The sequence below is a fragment of the Labrus bergylta genome, chromosome 3 (assembly GCF_963930695.1).
Source record: "Labrus bergylta chromosome 3, fLabBer1.1, whole genome shotgun sequence".
Lineage (NCBI taxonomy): Eukaryota > Metazoa > Chordata > Actinopteri > Labriformes > Labridae > Labrus > Labrus bergylta.
Genome location: NC_089197.1, coordinates 16,691,499 through 16,708,617, shown reverse-complemented (window position 1 = coordinate 16,708,617; position 17,119 = coordinate 16,691,499). Strand labels below are relative to the sequence as shown.

The window sequence follows — 17,119 nt, the reverse complement described above, 5'->3', positions numbered from 1 at the left end:
AGCCATATGTTAAAGACCCAGAGAGACAGAAAGACATGCTCTGCAAGTGAGCACACCCACTTCATATTGCTGTTATTTGCTGAAATTTGTAGAGGGGCGAATACAAGTTTGCCCAATTGCTGTGTAATAATTTACTGTCATTGTTAACACTGACAACCGCTCTGACATGCGTTCAGTTAGCAAGTCAGACAGCTGGATCTGCTCTGAGGGTCAGCAGGAGGCCAGGGGACACAATCTAACACAAATCACAATTGAATGCTTCTTTCATTTACCTACTTCTTCTGTGGCAGTTAGGTTGAGCAATCAGAGTTGCCTCGTGTGTGCACTACAATCAAACATGTGTATTTAAACCGTGATGACGTTATGGCAAAAATCCATGCCTGGACAGAACTTACGCCTACCCATACTTTCATGTAGCAACATATTCTGTAATGACAATTAACCTTCTTGAATTTCATTCCTTACTCTCTCTAGCTTACTTTTTAATATTATCTTTTACTTTTTTATATTAGCAGATGTATTTTTCAGTGGAGGGAGCCACTGCCCCCTGCTCAATAGAAGAAAGATTGCCAGTCTGTAATTGACTGACCTGCACTTCAGTGTTCTCACTTCTTTTGTCACACATCTAAAAAAAAAGAAAAAAAAAAAAAAAAAAAAACCCTCACTAATTTCATCCACAATTATCAGAACCCACTCCCAGCTGTACCTCTGGAGAATATCTCCCTAATTAATGACTTAATTAAAAACACTTGTGGGATTATGAAAGGGGTCATATTTGTCCCTATTCAATCAAACACATTCTATTTGTGTGCCTCAGAGAGCATTGTGTAAGTGATATAGTAAAGAAATTCAAAGGCTCACATTCAGGCAAGAGAGCATGTCATTAAAGGTCTTTTTTTTTAATCACATCTGCTAGTTTTAGCAGTATTTTTAAGCCCTGGCTCTTAATATTTTTCAATTTGTGATGTGACGAAAATTGGTAAGGGTGCACTTCTATGTAGTTTGTACTGTATTTGGAGTGTTGCGCGTGGGTGTGTGTGCTGCGGGCTTGTCAGCGCATTTAAGAATGTGAGGATCACTGACAGTACTCAAAGTCAGATTAAGTGTCTTGTTGCTGAAGAGAACCCAAGATCTCTGGTGTCTCATGGGACAGTTGAAGGGAGAATCATTTTTTTCTACATCTGAAGTGAGACAAGTCACTTTGTTTTTATCTGTTCAATGTCGTTGCCCCAGCCTCTCATTGGCTAATCAATGAAACCCAAGAGGGCTCATCAGGCACCAAGGAATGTCAGCCAAAAGCCTTTGATCCGCTGACCTTCATCGGCTGTGCTCCAGCAAAAATACCGTAGAGAGTGATCCATGTTTGCATGCTTTTAATGGGCCTCGGAGGGCTTTGTTGACAGTCCTTTGGTTTTCCAGAGGGTCAGTTCTGTAACTGTACAGCAGAGCCCTGAAAACCTTTGGAAATATGCCTCTGACATCTCCCCAAAGACTCGTGCATCATCGTACACATGACAGTAAACTAAGAGGCTTATTAGTAATACATGATTAAGTGATTACTTGGTAATCAGTACAGTAAAATACTGATTATGCTGGAAGTGGAGCATGGGTTGAAAATGGAAACATCTAACTCTAATTCCTTCAAGTGAGGCACCAAGCTGCTAAGACATACCAATAACCTTTGCAGAGAGATGTACAGAAGAGATTAATACCAACATGATGACTGCAAAGCATGTTTGTTCAATACCGACCCTGTGTGTATGTGTGTTTGTATTTGTGTGGGTGGATGTGTGCTCTCAGATGTTGTAATGGCATTCTAGCCAGAGCTGAGAAACTGATTCGGCTCTCTGAGGCAACCATTTATCTTAATCTGGGGTGACCTAAATCCTCGACATCTGCTGTACAGTCTTTCCCTTTAAAACAGAATTTCAGACTCCATCCTCCCGTGTACCATCCTTCTCTTAACCGTAATTGATGACTCTAACCTTTTAATGGTCCACCATATTCATTCAACAGCCACAGCATCCTCCATGTTGTCCGTGAGCAAGCACAAAAAAGCTGTCTTTGGCACCGCATGAAAATGAAGAGAAGACAAGAGACAAGGTTTATTCAAGCATGTTACGAAAGGGCAATCTATAATCAGAGTGAGAATCTGACATCCTGACACTGTGGGCAGATCTGGTGGATAAATCATAAAAATGAGGACAGTAGGCACCTTGCATGCGCTGATTTGTTGATTGTGAATATGATGTCAGCAGGAAATGTTGCAAAAGGAATAACATTGAACTAATGAAGAGGTCTGTCAGGAGGATCTGGATGACACGTCAAATCATGCGATGTTGAGGAAGTGGAAAGTGTTTTTTAGACTTGCTTAATCTATTTGAAGGCATCAGAAATCCCTGATACATCTTGTATGATTAATTAAATATAAATAACAAATATTTGATATACATGTTTCTGTAGGTTTACAACTGCTCAAACATTACTGGTTAAACAAACACTACTATTAATACATTAATAATACTTCTGGGATGAGCTTGAGCCTTTATTTCCTAAAAAGTACAGTAAGTGCAGTACAAGAGCATTTGTAAAAATCAGGAGTTCAAAAATGCATTGGTTTCAATTATAGCTTTTGTAAAACTAATACTTATTACTTTAAAATAATTATATCAGGTATCACGATTTTCCTCAACAATGCTGAATATTTTTTCTTTAAAATTATAAGGAGAGGGGGAAATTGCCTGATAGGCTCTGTTTGTGGCTGGAGGTTAATAACGGTTAACGATGTAATATGCACAGTGGGATTTCTGTGACTTTTTGTGACTCACCGTCTGATGGCTGAACTATCGTTTCAACAATAGGTGACATTTGATGACTTCAAGAATCCCTATCAGTTCATTGATACCCTATTTATTTTCTTATATTCTAAATATATGTACACACCTTTTACAGACTAGTCCACTGAAAAATGTGTCATTACAAAAGTGCAAGGGGCCGCGCTGGTGATAGCATGATCCAGAAAGTCTTGAGTGTTAAGTAGAGGAAACATAGGTCTGTTGGCAGATAAAGTGCTATAAAGTTGACCTAATCCCCATTTTAAAACTGACCTATAGCGTTACAATGCTGGATGCCCATACTGAATGGCTTGTCCTGCAAGTCACACAACAGTTTTTTAATGTGAGACCGAGAAGTTCACTAAACAGCCTCAAGCCTTAATGTATGGGCTGGTGAAGCTATTTACATATTGCTGTTCACACAGCACTGGAGAGCTGCCCTCCCCCTGGCAGCTCTGCAGTGTTCTGCCCCCATGTTGAAGAACTTTCAGAAATTGGAAGCATGTGGGAAGGTGGGCCTTAAAGAGACAGCAGCTGATATGCTTAGGCAGAAGTGCTTTTACTGACACCAGTATAAGAATTAAAGGGATTTTTTTGAGCTGCAAATAATGCCAGGCTACTCTGTAGGTTTCACAGAATGACAACATGCTTTAATAGTGCACTTAAAATAGTGCATAGAGTAGTAATACCACAATAATGAATTGTCTTGGGGCTACTCATCTTTGGATTGTTACCATGATGTCTTTAGTTTTATCTTTTGATGCCATGATTGCAAGGAAGTCCAAATAAATACTTTAATTCATCTGATCCTTGAAGTGTAGAAAAAGATTCGCCTGCAGGTTTATATATTCAGATCTGTGTTGACTTTTACTTTGAATGGCCAGCTTTAATAAAGAAAGATTTTTTTGATTGTCCTTTGCAAGTATTTTTCAAATTGCATTGAATAGAAATAATTGACAAAGTGTGGGTACATTTTTGATTGATAAAAACAGCTCATGCTTTTGGAATATCACAGTACAGTTTTGTTTTCAATTTTTGACAAATGCTGTTTTATAAAGTGCAGGTTGTTTTGTGGGAAAAGAACCCCTCTTTAAATCCAATTAGCTGTGGCTTTTCTCTTTTTCTGTACACTTGTAAGCATTTGGAGTACAGCTATTGTCCCTATGAATGAGAAGTTTCATAATGTAGGAGCAGCGTACAAGCAAGGCATAATTTGCATGGATAAGCAGTGATTTCTGCAGAGTAGCATAAACATGACAAAAAGGATGTTCAAAACCTCAGGTTGTCACATCTCCAGCCAGACTTGTCGACAGAGCAGGCAAGAAATTTCTCTGTTTGAATCTGAGACAAATGTGCAGAGAGGTGTGGGCAAAGAGGGAAAAAATGGCAGACGTAATTATGTTGTAAGGGAGGGGAGTGCTGAGATAGAGAGGAGGGTTGAGGAAGGTGTTCACATTTCAGTTTCAGCTCCAGTGAGGCTCAGGCAGGTTTGGCTGCTGCACAGATACTGCTTATCACCTTGTGTATAGAGAGCTGCACAGCTCTGGGTGCCTGAGGAAACATGCTGCTAACTGGGTATGGAGGCAGAGGATAGGCCCAAAAAGCTGAAGCTTCATGCATTTGACGACTCACCACTGAAAAGCTGTCCATGCACAAATGTGATAGCATGCACAGATGCCTTTTTTTTGGTCTGATTTACAAAACTTGCAAACAGCGTGAAAGTGAGTACATATGAAGAGCCTCTCTCCACCCCCTCAACTCCCACAGTTACCAGATGCTTTTTTGGCATTTCATTTCTCATTTAAATAATATTAAAACCAACAATCACATCAGAAGTAATCCCATTCTTTTGGAGTTAAATGCATGTATTGATTTTTTCCACTCATCTTGAAAATATATTTTTTTCCTTTTCACATCCAACAGAAGTAACAGTGTGTACTAATGGAAAAAGTGATTATGATCCCCATTAAACACAATAATTAGCTGCATGATAGTCACATTAGAAAAAGTGCAAAGTGTGTGCTGTTCAGCATGATGGATGGCATTATTTGAGGCAGCAATATGTTTATGTTTGCAAGCAGTTTTAATGAATGTTTCATATAATGAAAGCCTCTGACTTCCAGAAGGTAAATACTGCGAGACTTTTCACTGTGACACATATTTATTGTTAAAATCTAGACCTGCCATAAAAGTAAATGATTAAACAACAAAAGTTTTAGAAAGTATAAATCTGCTTTATTCATTATGATAAAACCTCTCACACTACATCAGGGTCATATGGCTATACAGAAAATCAACATTTAAATGCTGACAAAAGGTCTATGTAAAAAAAAAAAAAAAAAAGCAGATACATCTCTGAACACTGAACTATTGGGATGGTTAGAGTAATGGTACGGTTTGTATCTGTGATCAAACCTGGCAACCCATGCCTGGAGGTCAAATACAGTGAAGGATTGACTTATTTTTTTTACAATATTTTTAAAGCCTTATAGCTAAACTTAAATGAAGAATGTGTGACGTTTTACACATACATAAAGCATACATTCAGTATATCTTATGTAAATATCTCTCTGAGTCATGAATGTCTACAGTGAGTGAGATGCATGAGTCCCGCTGGCTGTGTTGTTGTTTGAGATGTATTTACATCGCGTTTACATGGATGGGACGATCGGGCCAGCTCATCCCCTTGCGTATAAAAGCTGTTTTAGTCAAGGACCTAGAGAAAAGAAGAACAACAGCCTATTCACTGCTAATTTGAATGTCAAGTAAGCGTTTTAGAATACATAGACATTCTGTGTCAATTTATATTCAATGTGAGGCTACAGGCTAACTAAAGCGTGCTAACATTAGCCTGCTAACACAACAATGCAGGACACAGGCTATTGCAGCTCAACCAAGGACAATTTTTGTCTGCCACTTGCGCTTAACAGTGTTTAATTATGGTGCGTTCTGTTTAATAACTCCTTTGTGTGAATGTGAGGGGGGGGGGTTGGTTGTGTGTCGCTAGAGGAGAGCAAAGGCTTCAGTATGGGGGAGGTATCGCCAAACAGCAGTTTGTTTTGGTGCTCATGGGCGACATCTACTGGATCAAAAAGTCGCACATTCTGCACTGCTGTTTTTTTATATGGCTTCTTACTATCTTATCTTTAGTCCTCTGTTAATTGTTTTGCACCAAAACACCAAGACAAATTCCCTGTATGTGTAAATGTACTTGGCAAAAAAAACAATACTGATTCTGATTCTATTCTTTACACAATCCATCTTAACAGCATTAAAGATATGGCATATAAAATATGTGCCATTAACACCTGTTAAAGAGCACCTGTTTAGCAGAACCTCAAACTGCTAACCTCCTTTATTGAATTCAGAAATAATTAAATCATGAAGAAATGCCAGAAGCAACACTTTTTTATTGCATATGGTATAACTTAAAATTGTAATTGTACAATAACCTGCTCTCCTGGAGTTATAATTTTACTGTAAAGACTTCATTGTTAAGGCGGAAAGTCGAAGTCTAACAAAAGAGGAAAATTGTATCACAAATAGAAACACAAGTTAAGGAAATCAAGTTTTCCTCAGGGCACATACAGTATATCAAAGGGGAATACAACCCAACGAAGAACAAAACCTCATAAAGATTTAGTACAAAATAAAGCAGGAAATCACACAGAAGACTTGAGGATAGCACAAGCTATTGGAAACACAGCACTAAGAGTAAAGCAAAAGTGCCAGGTTTTATTATTGTGTCAAAGTGCGAGGGTCGCTACGATAAAAAAGGGCATCATCCTAGTAGAACGTAGCCTTCCTCCAGATGTTAGAGGACAGAATGCACCACATTCAGAGGAAATGGCAACCTAACTGTTGTATCAAAAAGTACAGACCTCTCCAACTTTATCCAGTTCTGAACAGGTGTACCCGGAGCAGCACAGAAGCATACATCACAATATGGACTGCATGTACGTATTTGCATAAATATGAACAGAACAATACTTTTTTCCCATCACTATTCATCTGAGTATTGTGAATTATATATTTACATGCAATAAAAACAGCACACAAAAACCTGCTTAGCTCAAGCCTATTCAGAACAGATGAGGCAGGCCTAGTTTAGTCAGACTACAGATAAAGCCTGCAGGGAATATTGTCACCAACCCAAACCTTTGGCCCATTAGTTTTCGTTCATCCTTAAATGGCACCAGTTATTGCTTTCCAGCCCCAGAAGGTAATTCCTCTCTCTGTGAAGGCAGTTAGATGTATGAAAACGAAGTGCTGGACAATGGACTCTTTACTTAAATAGGTGTTTTGAGATGAAAATTGGGCTTTTAGACTGAACAAGACGGCTTTCTTTGCCAAGAAAACAACAACCTGTGAAAAAAAAAACCATATCAAGGAATATACACCCTTTCTACATACAAACTCTTATTCTTTTGTGATCTAATCAATTATATGCTTACTTCATCTAAGAACACTATACTATTAATTGTTTAATGTGTAATAATAATATTATACATTAATTCATTTTTTTGTGCATCACATTTAAATCTCTTTTTTCAGCAGATATTTGCTTTGTGCTGGATAGTTTGCTTTAATGAGGTTCACAAAATTCATACAGACTTCAAAGTTTAACCACAGCTTCTGTCCCAGATAAGAAGGCATTGAGTAAAGGCACAATCCAAGAAAAAGGATGACAACATTCGATCAAGAGCTATTACTTTAACGAGTGAGAAATGCCCACCATCCATCCATAACACTAAAAAAATCAAAAGGTCACCCACTTACAGCCCGGCAAAATGTTAAGTACCATCAGGACAATCTTTTGTGTCATGTTATCCAATTCAAGAGACAAAATCTAATGCTGGACAGCACAATGCAAATCTACTGTCTCAATAACTCTGTCATTTCCCCTCCACCCGTTTAAAAAATCCACTTTAACAAACTAACATTCCTAGAATTCTATAATTAATTAGAAATGTCTTACAAATTGCACATAACAACAGTCAAAACCACAATTTCTCATCAAAGGCTGATTCAGCAGAGACAAATTTAACAATCAAAAAGTATGAAGCTCTGGGATGTCCTGATCAACGCAATAAATTTGAGCCTATAAACTCCCAGTTGAGCGGAGATTAGTTCATTTCCTGACCTATTAAAACTTATGATGAGCTAAAGGGACATCCAGGATGGTTTGAAGAGGCCCAAAGCCACCAACATATCTGTGTTTAGCACCTTTACAGAGACATCAACCCCCAGTAGCAAAAGAGAAGCTACAGGGCGTCTCTATTAACAAAGGTACAAATGGGCGAGGCCCAATGAGGCATGAATGTTCGTGTTAGGGTATAACGGGTCGAAGTTTAAGCCTCTGTCAAGCAGAATCCTCTTGTGTCCTTATCTTCACAATGACAATGGTGAGTAAAATGCTATCATGACATAACAGATAGGACTGAAATATCAGTAATTTCAAATATCTCTACATAAATATTTCAAACTTTAACTTAGATATTACATTTTACGTCCAAACCACCAAAAGCCAAGAAAAGCACTCAACATCTAATCTCCAATCCTATCAAATTCTATTCCTGTGGTTTACTGAAGGGTGTTATACAGTGGTAATTGATTCTCTCTTTGCCCCTTAGAGCACGACCATATATTTGCTGTTGTTTTCTGACGTCGGCTGGCTGCCTTCAACAAGGTTCACACGTGCGTGTAAGCACCGACACAAACACATCTACATGTGATGGAGGCTCAGCAAAAACAATTAAACTGGTCTCTTGGCAGCAGATGGGTCTTCAGCAGACAGGTGTGACAAGGAGCGAATGAGATTAATTCTTATTAGGTGTTTCAAACTAAGCCCCCACTCGACAGAAATGTATCAGATCCAGAGGAAGAAAAACAGGAACATTAATGTCTCCATAGAATTAGCTTCAAAATTCCAAATTACGCTTTTATTTCCATTTAAACGACTGTTTGTCTTTGCACTCTTAGCACTTCTCTATCCAATAGTGTACACAAATGCTCTCTGTATTATTACAAATCCAATTTTTTTTTTTACTACCAATTTCATCAAAGCATATTAAAACGCTATAAAGATTTTACCTTAGAGGAAATTCTCTTTCAAAGACCACAAAAATGGATTTGTATAGTTTTCTCATCGATTTCTGCAAATCTACTTCCTGGCCTAAAAACCTAACACTCTAAAGGGTGCAGAAAGCAAACCAGCGACACATTTCTCACAACCTTTTTATGCCTTGGCTCTTGGCTCTGCTTGAGAGTTGGCTTTTATTCCTTTCATCCCTTACTATTTGTCTCAACACGTCTTTACTTTTTATGTCCTGCTGATTTTATTGACTTGGTCTGTGTTTTTTTTGTTTTTGCCAGTTTTAAGTTTGATTGTAGAGCACTTTTGTCAATTTTTTTTTTTTACATGTTGCTTTATAAATAAATTTGGATTGGATTTGGAAGCTAAGTTTAAATCTCTCAGTTTTTGAAACACCTTAAAGAGCGAAACAACACATCACACAAAGCGTTGCTTGGCTTTGCTCCATAGTGACTCACTGATTTCCTCTCTCCCTCCCTGAACCTACTCTTACATGAGTCATTGAACATCATATCAGTGTCACCAAACCTAGAAACAGCACAAGTACATACAAAAACGATGTGCATGCACGATCGAAAATACAATCATAAGAGAGGCTAAAGGTTATAAGACGCAGTGTTAGAATTCAGCAGCAGAGTGTGCGGTGCAGGAAGCTCTTCTCCATGTAAATAAAGGTTGATAAGGGAGGCCGTCTATATAGATTGTAATGGAATACAAATAAATCCTCTTTGAGACTGTGGCTTGTGGTTTTTTACTCCTTGGCCAGGTTCACATTACAAATCAATATGTTTTGACGCTCAAGTGAAGCAATATAAGATCTGCCTCCATGCATTACTGGCATCCTCATCCTGTAGCCAAACAGCCATTCTGGGGAATATTGAGTTATCAGTGATAAACTTTGATAGAACATTGTTAAAGTAAAAAAGAAAACAATCCTGACAGTGCTTACTGTAAATATGATCCTTTTAACATCTTTCATTAAAATATTTATTCTCTTCTTAATCTGTATAAAATGTACATATGTCTTCATCCACATCCACATTGTAATGTAACACCAGCACCAAGACTGTAATCAGCTCTGCCATTTAAAGCATGACAAATTATTACCGTCTAGACTGTGCTAGCTTGATCCAAGATAGTAAATCACTGTCTACTGACCTATTTTCAATCACTAAATGAGACAGTGACATGCTCACTTCCAGGCCTTCTGCATCTGTAAAACATAATCAATCATAAATGCAATTAAACCAATATAAATCTAAATAATGTGTGTTTTGTAAAATGTGTGATACACTATCAAGATGCCTGTTAAGAACACCAACCTGTTTGTTTGCACCTAAGACTATTAGGACTTTGCATGCGCATTTCTTAATTAGTTGTGTACATTAAGTTAATGTGCTGATTTCATTATTATTCAAATATTCATTATAGACTGAAATATGATGATAACTGAGGACTACTTACAAGGGATGGTTTGAGGACTACAATATTATACAAATACAGCATACAATTTAACACAGTTGCACAAATGGACTACAAAAAAAGGATGTTCCAAATTTTTTGTTTTGTTTTGTTTATGGCCAATATTCTGTGACAGTGTTTGCTTTCTGTTTGTTTTTTTGAGTGCGCTACCACAAAACAGTGCATGCGTGTCATTTCAAAAGCCATTTCCTTTTCATCTGGGGTTAGAGCTTTCTTATTTTCCTCATTACTTCCCAAGGAAATGTGGGGGGAAATTTGCATACTGGTGAAATTGAAAACAACATTGAGGAACCAATATGCCAGCTCACTCAGAGAGAGAGGCTTTGATCGTCGTCTAAATGAGGGTGGGATCGTCGGGCCCTTCATTGTGAGCGATTGTGTTCTGAGCAAAAAAAGGTGTGATCTCCTCATTGTTTTACTTTATAATGAAACCTAAACTGTTGCAGTTAGCACTCTTCTTTCTCTGTGTTCCTCTTCAGCGTCTGTATCTTGTAATGTATCATTTATCTGTCTCCATTGAGACCACTGCATCTGACTGCAGTTGTTATGTGTATTATTCTAGGCAAAGTAATGATGAATAGCTGGCCCAAAGTCCCCACTGAAGTAGTCTGAGTCACAAATCATACTTCTAGCACATGATCAGGCTTTTTATTCAGCTTGGTGGCTCTTTGTGTTGCATTCACAGGGGCTAATCAAAGCAAATACTGACTCATGTTTGATAAAGACTAAACTTTGGTGTTTGTCATCTTGATATCATTGTTTCACGCTTGAGTTCATGACGGCTGTACTGGTAAAGGTGAACCTCAAAGTGTTTACTTTAGTAAGAGCAGAAATACAGCACATGCAAAACATACCATAATAGAAGTATACAAACATTTTCTATATTTGTATTTTGAAAAACGGTTATTTTTTTTAGCTTGATATTACTGAATATGATTTAGAATTGTTGGACTGTTTTTAAGCATGTTGTCACTATGGGATTACACCATATTTGAACTTTTTTGTAAATCGGTTGATGGATTTAAATTTATGAAAATACATCTTGTTTTTAAGGCTCAACATATAAAGTTAATATCAATAAATGAAATTGAATGAAAAGGATTCCCTCTCAGGCTTAAGAGTATTATGTATGATGGAATGTAAAACAATACAGTATAGTGAAAAGCAAAGAAAAGATGGTGCAGAATTTTGTATATTCCAATCACTAGTCATCTTTTCAACCATGTACACTGTATATAATCATTGATGCCCCCCATTGGTTTCTGAAGTGTACTTTGAATCATCATCATTGGTGGTGGTCGCCATATGGGAAATATTGTCTCCAGCTAACATTCGAGTATCCTAGTAACAGGCAAAGAGGTGAAGCTGAGGAGGGCCTCAAGCCTCCTGAAAAACAGCTGCAATGTGCCTGCTCGTCAGATCAGCCACGCCCCCTTTTATAAGTGTGGCAGTTAGGGGATGTGTCATCAAAAGGGATGAGTTACAAAACAATCCGGCCCCTGTACAGTGTGACATTAAGGGCATGTAATATTCAGACCGAATTTGTTATTTGAACCAGGTTGTAAAAAAAAATGAATTTCTGCTTCTCAAGTGGTCACATGAGGAACTGCAGGTTGCCACTTGTTTTCAACCCACTTGTTTTATGATTGGGAAATAAACTAATACATTTATATAAAAAATATATTTTTATCTAGAATATAAGCAGTTCATTTCTTCTGTTGTGCAAAATGTGCTGCATAATGGAAATAAAAGTAAAAGTCCAGTAATGTCTCACTGAATTTTGCAGTGACTAATAATTCTCATCATCCTCCCTCATACCTGTTTGCATTCATTCCTCCAGTGCATTTGTATCTTATCTCAATCGTGCTGATCAAGTGAAAAGCAACAGAGTTGCCTTTAGGCGTCTACTCTGCCCACGGTGTGTCAGTGTGATTTATTGTTCAGGCTTTGATTCAGATTGTGTCACCCACCCAAAACCTCTGCTTCTGTACAACCCCTGAAATGATGCATTCTTATACACCATAATGACTACACACTTAGGTTAATCTAATTTAGGAGGTTACACTGTACAACCACAGAACACTGTGAAGTTTTACTCTGACACATTCTGAATATTCCCCAAACCGAAGCTGAGATGAAATAGCTCCTTCCTGAAGGAATCATTTCTACATGCTCTGCTGCTCCACCTCTCGGAGATTGAATCTGCCTTTCCTGTCTTCATCTGCCCTGCTGAACTAATTCTTGATTCTCTGGAAATAGAAAACCCAGTGTCCATGATAAATCATGCAGGGAGGGACAGCTCTTTGTCCCCAATAATACGTTCCACAAACTGAAATATTGTGTCATGGGTTGTAAAATTAGTAATTGTTTGTGAGTTAAGAACTTTGTTTTTTTTTCAAACAAAGCAATGCTTAAATTGGAGGGAATGGGGACGAAGAATATTAAAATACCTCTAATTATATATCGCTTAAAGCAACAATTTGTAGGAATTTGGTTTTACTTGTGCAGCCACCAAAAGTCTCTGAGTGCAACTGCTGTTACGCCTCCCCCTCTTAGAAAACGTGTATTTGTTTACAAGCAGATGGTGCTGGCAAAGATGTTGTGAGAAGCTTACCAGCCATGTTGACTGACAAAGTACAGTAATATTACTGGATTGTGCCAAAATATAACTCTGCAAGCATCTATAGCCCGTTGGTTGCACACCAGTTTGCATGTGGAGTATGTGGATGTGTATTCAACTGTTGCCTTGCATGGTATCTATGGGCTGGGGCTAAATGGCTACATTGGAGAGGGTAATTTATTACATGCTAGTAAAAGTAGGTTTGCAAGGTTCCAAAGTTATAAAGCTCACTTGAAGATTGTCAAGGTAAGAGGCAACTTCCTCATTTATATGCACAGTGAGAAATAACTGGGGTTAGGTGACTTTCTTTTTTTTTTCAAGGAGTACAGAGAGATGGGCTAACTGGCTTCTTTTCATGAGTGAAAGCTTGTGTGTTAGCTAGTGTCGTAAAGCCTTACGCACTTCTCAAAAGATGGCCTTGGTACGCTTCCAAAGTTACATACTGCAGTATACAGGTGATCAGGCTCCACTGTGGACATGGGAGAGACCCCATTCTCCCAGTTGAACGGTATTGTGCTATTAGAGCTTCTGAAACTACTGTTTAAAGGTGATACAAATGATATATTTTTGCTTTAAACAGCCTTCACTAAGTAGGATTAATGTTTTTGATAAAATAGAAGATGAGATTAGCAGTTGAAACAGAAGTAAAGGTGGGTTGTTTTGAACCAGGCAGGTAGGTTTTGGCAGTCAATAAACCAGGGAATTTCTTTGCAATTTGAAACGCTGCTCTGTACTGTCAGACAATTAGGACATGCAATAATTAATAATGATATGAAAATGAATGCAACAGTTTCCACAAAATATAATTTTATTTTGCATTGTGTTCAGAAGACGTCACATTTTATTAGCTGCAAAGGGACAGAAAGAATTCAAGGTGACTGCAGTGAGTCTGTCAGAAGTGCATGCTGATGTGCCTCTGCCAGTTTTAACAATGCAACATGATCACTGTCATTTTAGTCAGGAGGATTTTAAGCTTGTTTTAAATGTATAAATCCAAAGCCATTTCAAAGATATCAAATTAAAAAAAAAACCTCTCTTTAAATGCACAGTATGTAAAATCCACCGCCAGGGGGCTCTCAATCAAAACAATAACAAAAGATGACGTCGAGGCTGGCGGGGAATCATGGGAGTGATTCTCTCTGGTGTCTTGTCGATGAAGCTACAGATATCAACTCTCCCCTGTTTATGTTATGTATTCATACTAACAAACCAACCAGCAGCAATTTATAGCTTGGTACAAAGACTGACAGGACATCATAAGTAAGTTGTTTTACAATAATGCCCCCCTTTGAACTCCAGAGCCAGTACACATTCTCACCATGTATTTCATACAAAAATAGACATATTACCTGTGTAGGAGGATCAGGGCACATTCAAGATAGGTTTCCTGTACTCTAAGAGGTTTGGACTATGATTGTTCACAGTGCTTTGACAGCCTTCACACAAAGCTGTGTGTCTTTAAACTGCTAAAGTAGATATCTGGGTTAAAAATGAAGTTAACAGGTAGAACTATTTCTGTAAAGTAAGCAGCTTCTTCAGTGTGCTCTTTTTCCTTTTTCAACTTGATTGATATTTGTTTAGCAGTAAAAACACCTTGCACATTGGAGGTGCAAACACAACTGAATAAATCACACTTTAAAAAATACTGTTGTTGCATTGAGTGTCTGCAAAATGTAGCCAAATGGAAGTACTTGACACGCGGTTCAGAGGATTAAACTGGAGAGATAACAGTGTTTGTGTTTTTGCTGGCTGTGACCTGCACAGGTGTAAATGTGTACTACAACAGACACACTTGTCCACGTATTGCCCCCATCCCTTCCACTTACATTATTTCGCCGTTTACAGATTTGGACTCAGGGGAGCAGACAGTTACTTTAGGTTTCATCACTTTTTATTCATAATGCATGAGTTTCACAGCGAAGAAAATAACCACATCAGCATTCAAGCGTTTTTCAGTGATTTCAAGTACGCAGACAAACATTACTTTGTGCTTTGTCAAGCGTTTGGAGATTTCTACAAAAAAAAAACAAAAAAAAAAAACAGGATGGAAGATTTCAGAGAATAAATTGCTAAAGCTTCTCACCAGCTCTCGCTGTCTCATATTAGAACTGCAGGGTCATTTGTCTTTTAGGGATCCCTGTGTTTCCTTTTCTCACTGTTCTTTGCACATTGCTAAACCTTTCTGCACAATAGATTTTTTTTTTTTTTTTGCTTTATGTACCTGATTAAAAATGTTTTCTTAGAGATGTGTTTGATCATTTCAACAATAAGATGACATTCTTCCGAGGATGAGACATTTGTTATGGGATGGAGTAAAAGAGAAAGTGCCCTTTGAAACAATATTGCTGTTAGACTACAAGCAAAACTACAGAAAGCATGACTGTATAATATTCAAGCAAAAGTTGCTTTGGTTTAGAAATGGCCTGCTTTGCCCATTCTTTTAATCTTGTAAGCAATGACTCTTTTGGAAGCAGTTAATTTGAAGTCCAAAAACAAACTTTAAATAATGGATTACTGCTACTTCCTCCTTCTTAACCCACATGGTGTAATAACCTGTCAAGATTTTTCCCCAATTTATTTATTTACCCTCTTAGTGACACACTCTCTTGGAGCATTCCAGCATTTGTTTGGGTCTCAAAGCGAGTGCAAATAATCTCTCAGGAGAAAATTAAGCAGACAACAACCAGCGTTGCCTCAGTGCCGAGGGCCAAGCATGTGGGCATATGCTGCCTCTGACTAATACTTGTATTGCATTGCTTAGACAGCCTCTTTCTTTGCTTGTTTGTAGATATCAGTACACAAAAGCTTTGAAATATCCGTCTCCTACTAATCTCCTCGAGGTCGAAATTGGCTATTATAATAACACGGTTTAAGTAAATGGCCTATCTTCTTTGGTGGAGGCGATATTTTTAATCTTTGGGTTCATTTGTCGATTATAATACAATTTAAAGGGAGGCGCACTCACTGTGTGCAATTTGTCATAGGAAAAGAGGAGAACATAGTGGAATAGGTTACATTGTTGTAGATGATTCACATACACGGCAAAATGTGTTTGCTCTACAGAACTGCTGCTTCAATGAAAGACTGTAAAAATCAATTATGAACAGATGAATTTAATCTGGTAGAAAACAGTTTTCTGTATGAGGTCACTACATGATGAATCAAATGTATATATATATATAGATTATATTTTTTTTTTCCCAACCTAGATTGATTCATATATTCAAATGTTTCTTCTTATTGGTCTCTGTAAATGCTACATGGACACTGGTGCCTCCTGGTAGTGATGTAAATGAATTCTGCTCAATCAATCTATCAATCAATAATTCTTCATTTGTATAGCGCCGATTCTTAACAAATGTTATCTCAAGACACTTTACAAAAAGCAGGTTGAAGACCTTACTCTTTGTCATGTTACAAAAGAGCATGTTAAAATTGTTAAATTACAAAGACCCAATGTGAATACATCATGAGCACAGCACTAAGCAACATATAACAAAGTTACAGTGGTTACAGGGGTCCATAGCAGCAGGCCGTCCCCCACCAACCTACGAGAGAAGAGAGCTCAGGAGCGCCCAGGAAATATGTGGTTAAAAGGAGTGGGAAGAGACTGGCCATTAAATAGCAGGTCACAGGGAGACTCTATATTAAAGTCTATGTATGTCAGCAAACAACACTGTGTCATTGTGGAAAACAATGCATTCAATCATTATTATTATTTAGTTTTTATTGTTTACATTATTAAAATCATTATTATGAACACTATTGTTCTATTGAACCAATGCCATTTTTGTACTGATTAGTTGGACCCCCCCCTGTACTGACATGATCAGCTTTATTTATTTTTATTTCAAACAAATAATTTTGGCGAGCTACTCAAATTGAACCCCATTCCCTGGTGATTGTGGAAGTTATGGAAGTGTTAACTGACCAAGATCAATTTGGTTAAATATACATACTACCTTATTTCCATTCCATTTTGATGTAAAGTATGGTCAATTCACTAAAAATGCAGACTGCACTGGTGATGGTTAACTGAACAGGTGCTGGTTATATTAGCTTGTTAGGCATTCACCTGCGTGTTCTGCT

General features: G+C 37.8%; 1 long non-coding RNA gene across 1 annotated transcript in view; it reads right to left on the bottom strand.

Annotated features, from left to right (window-relative positions):
* Positions 1–1,985: 1,985 nt before the first annotated feature.
* The window catches only part of LOC136178500 (uncharacterized), a 61,275-nt gene continuing 46,141 nt past the window's right edge, over positions 1,986–17,119 (bottom strand). Inside the window, exon 3 of the long non-coding RNA XR_010665902.1 lies at positions 1,986–2,062. This is a non-coding gene — a long non-coding RNA (uncharacterized lncRNA). The remainder of the gene's footprint in view (positions 2,063–17,119) is intronic.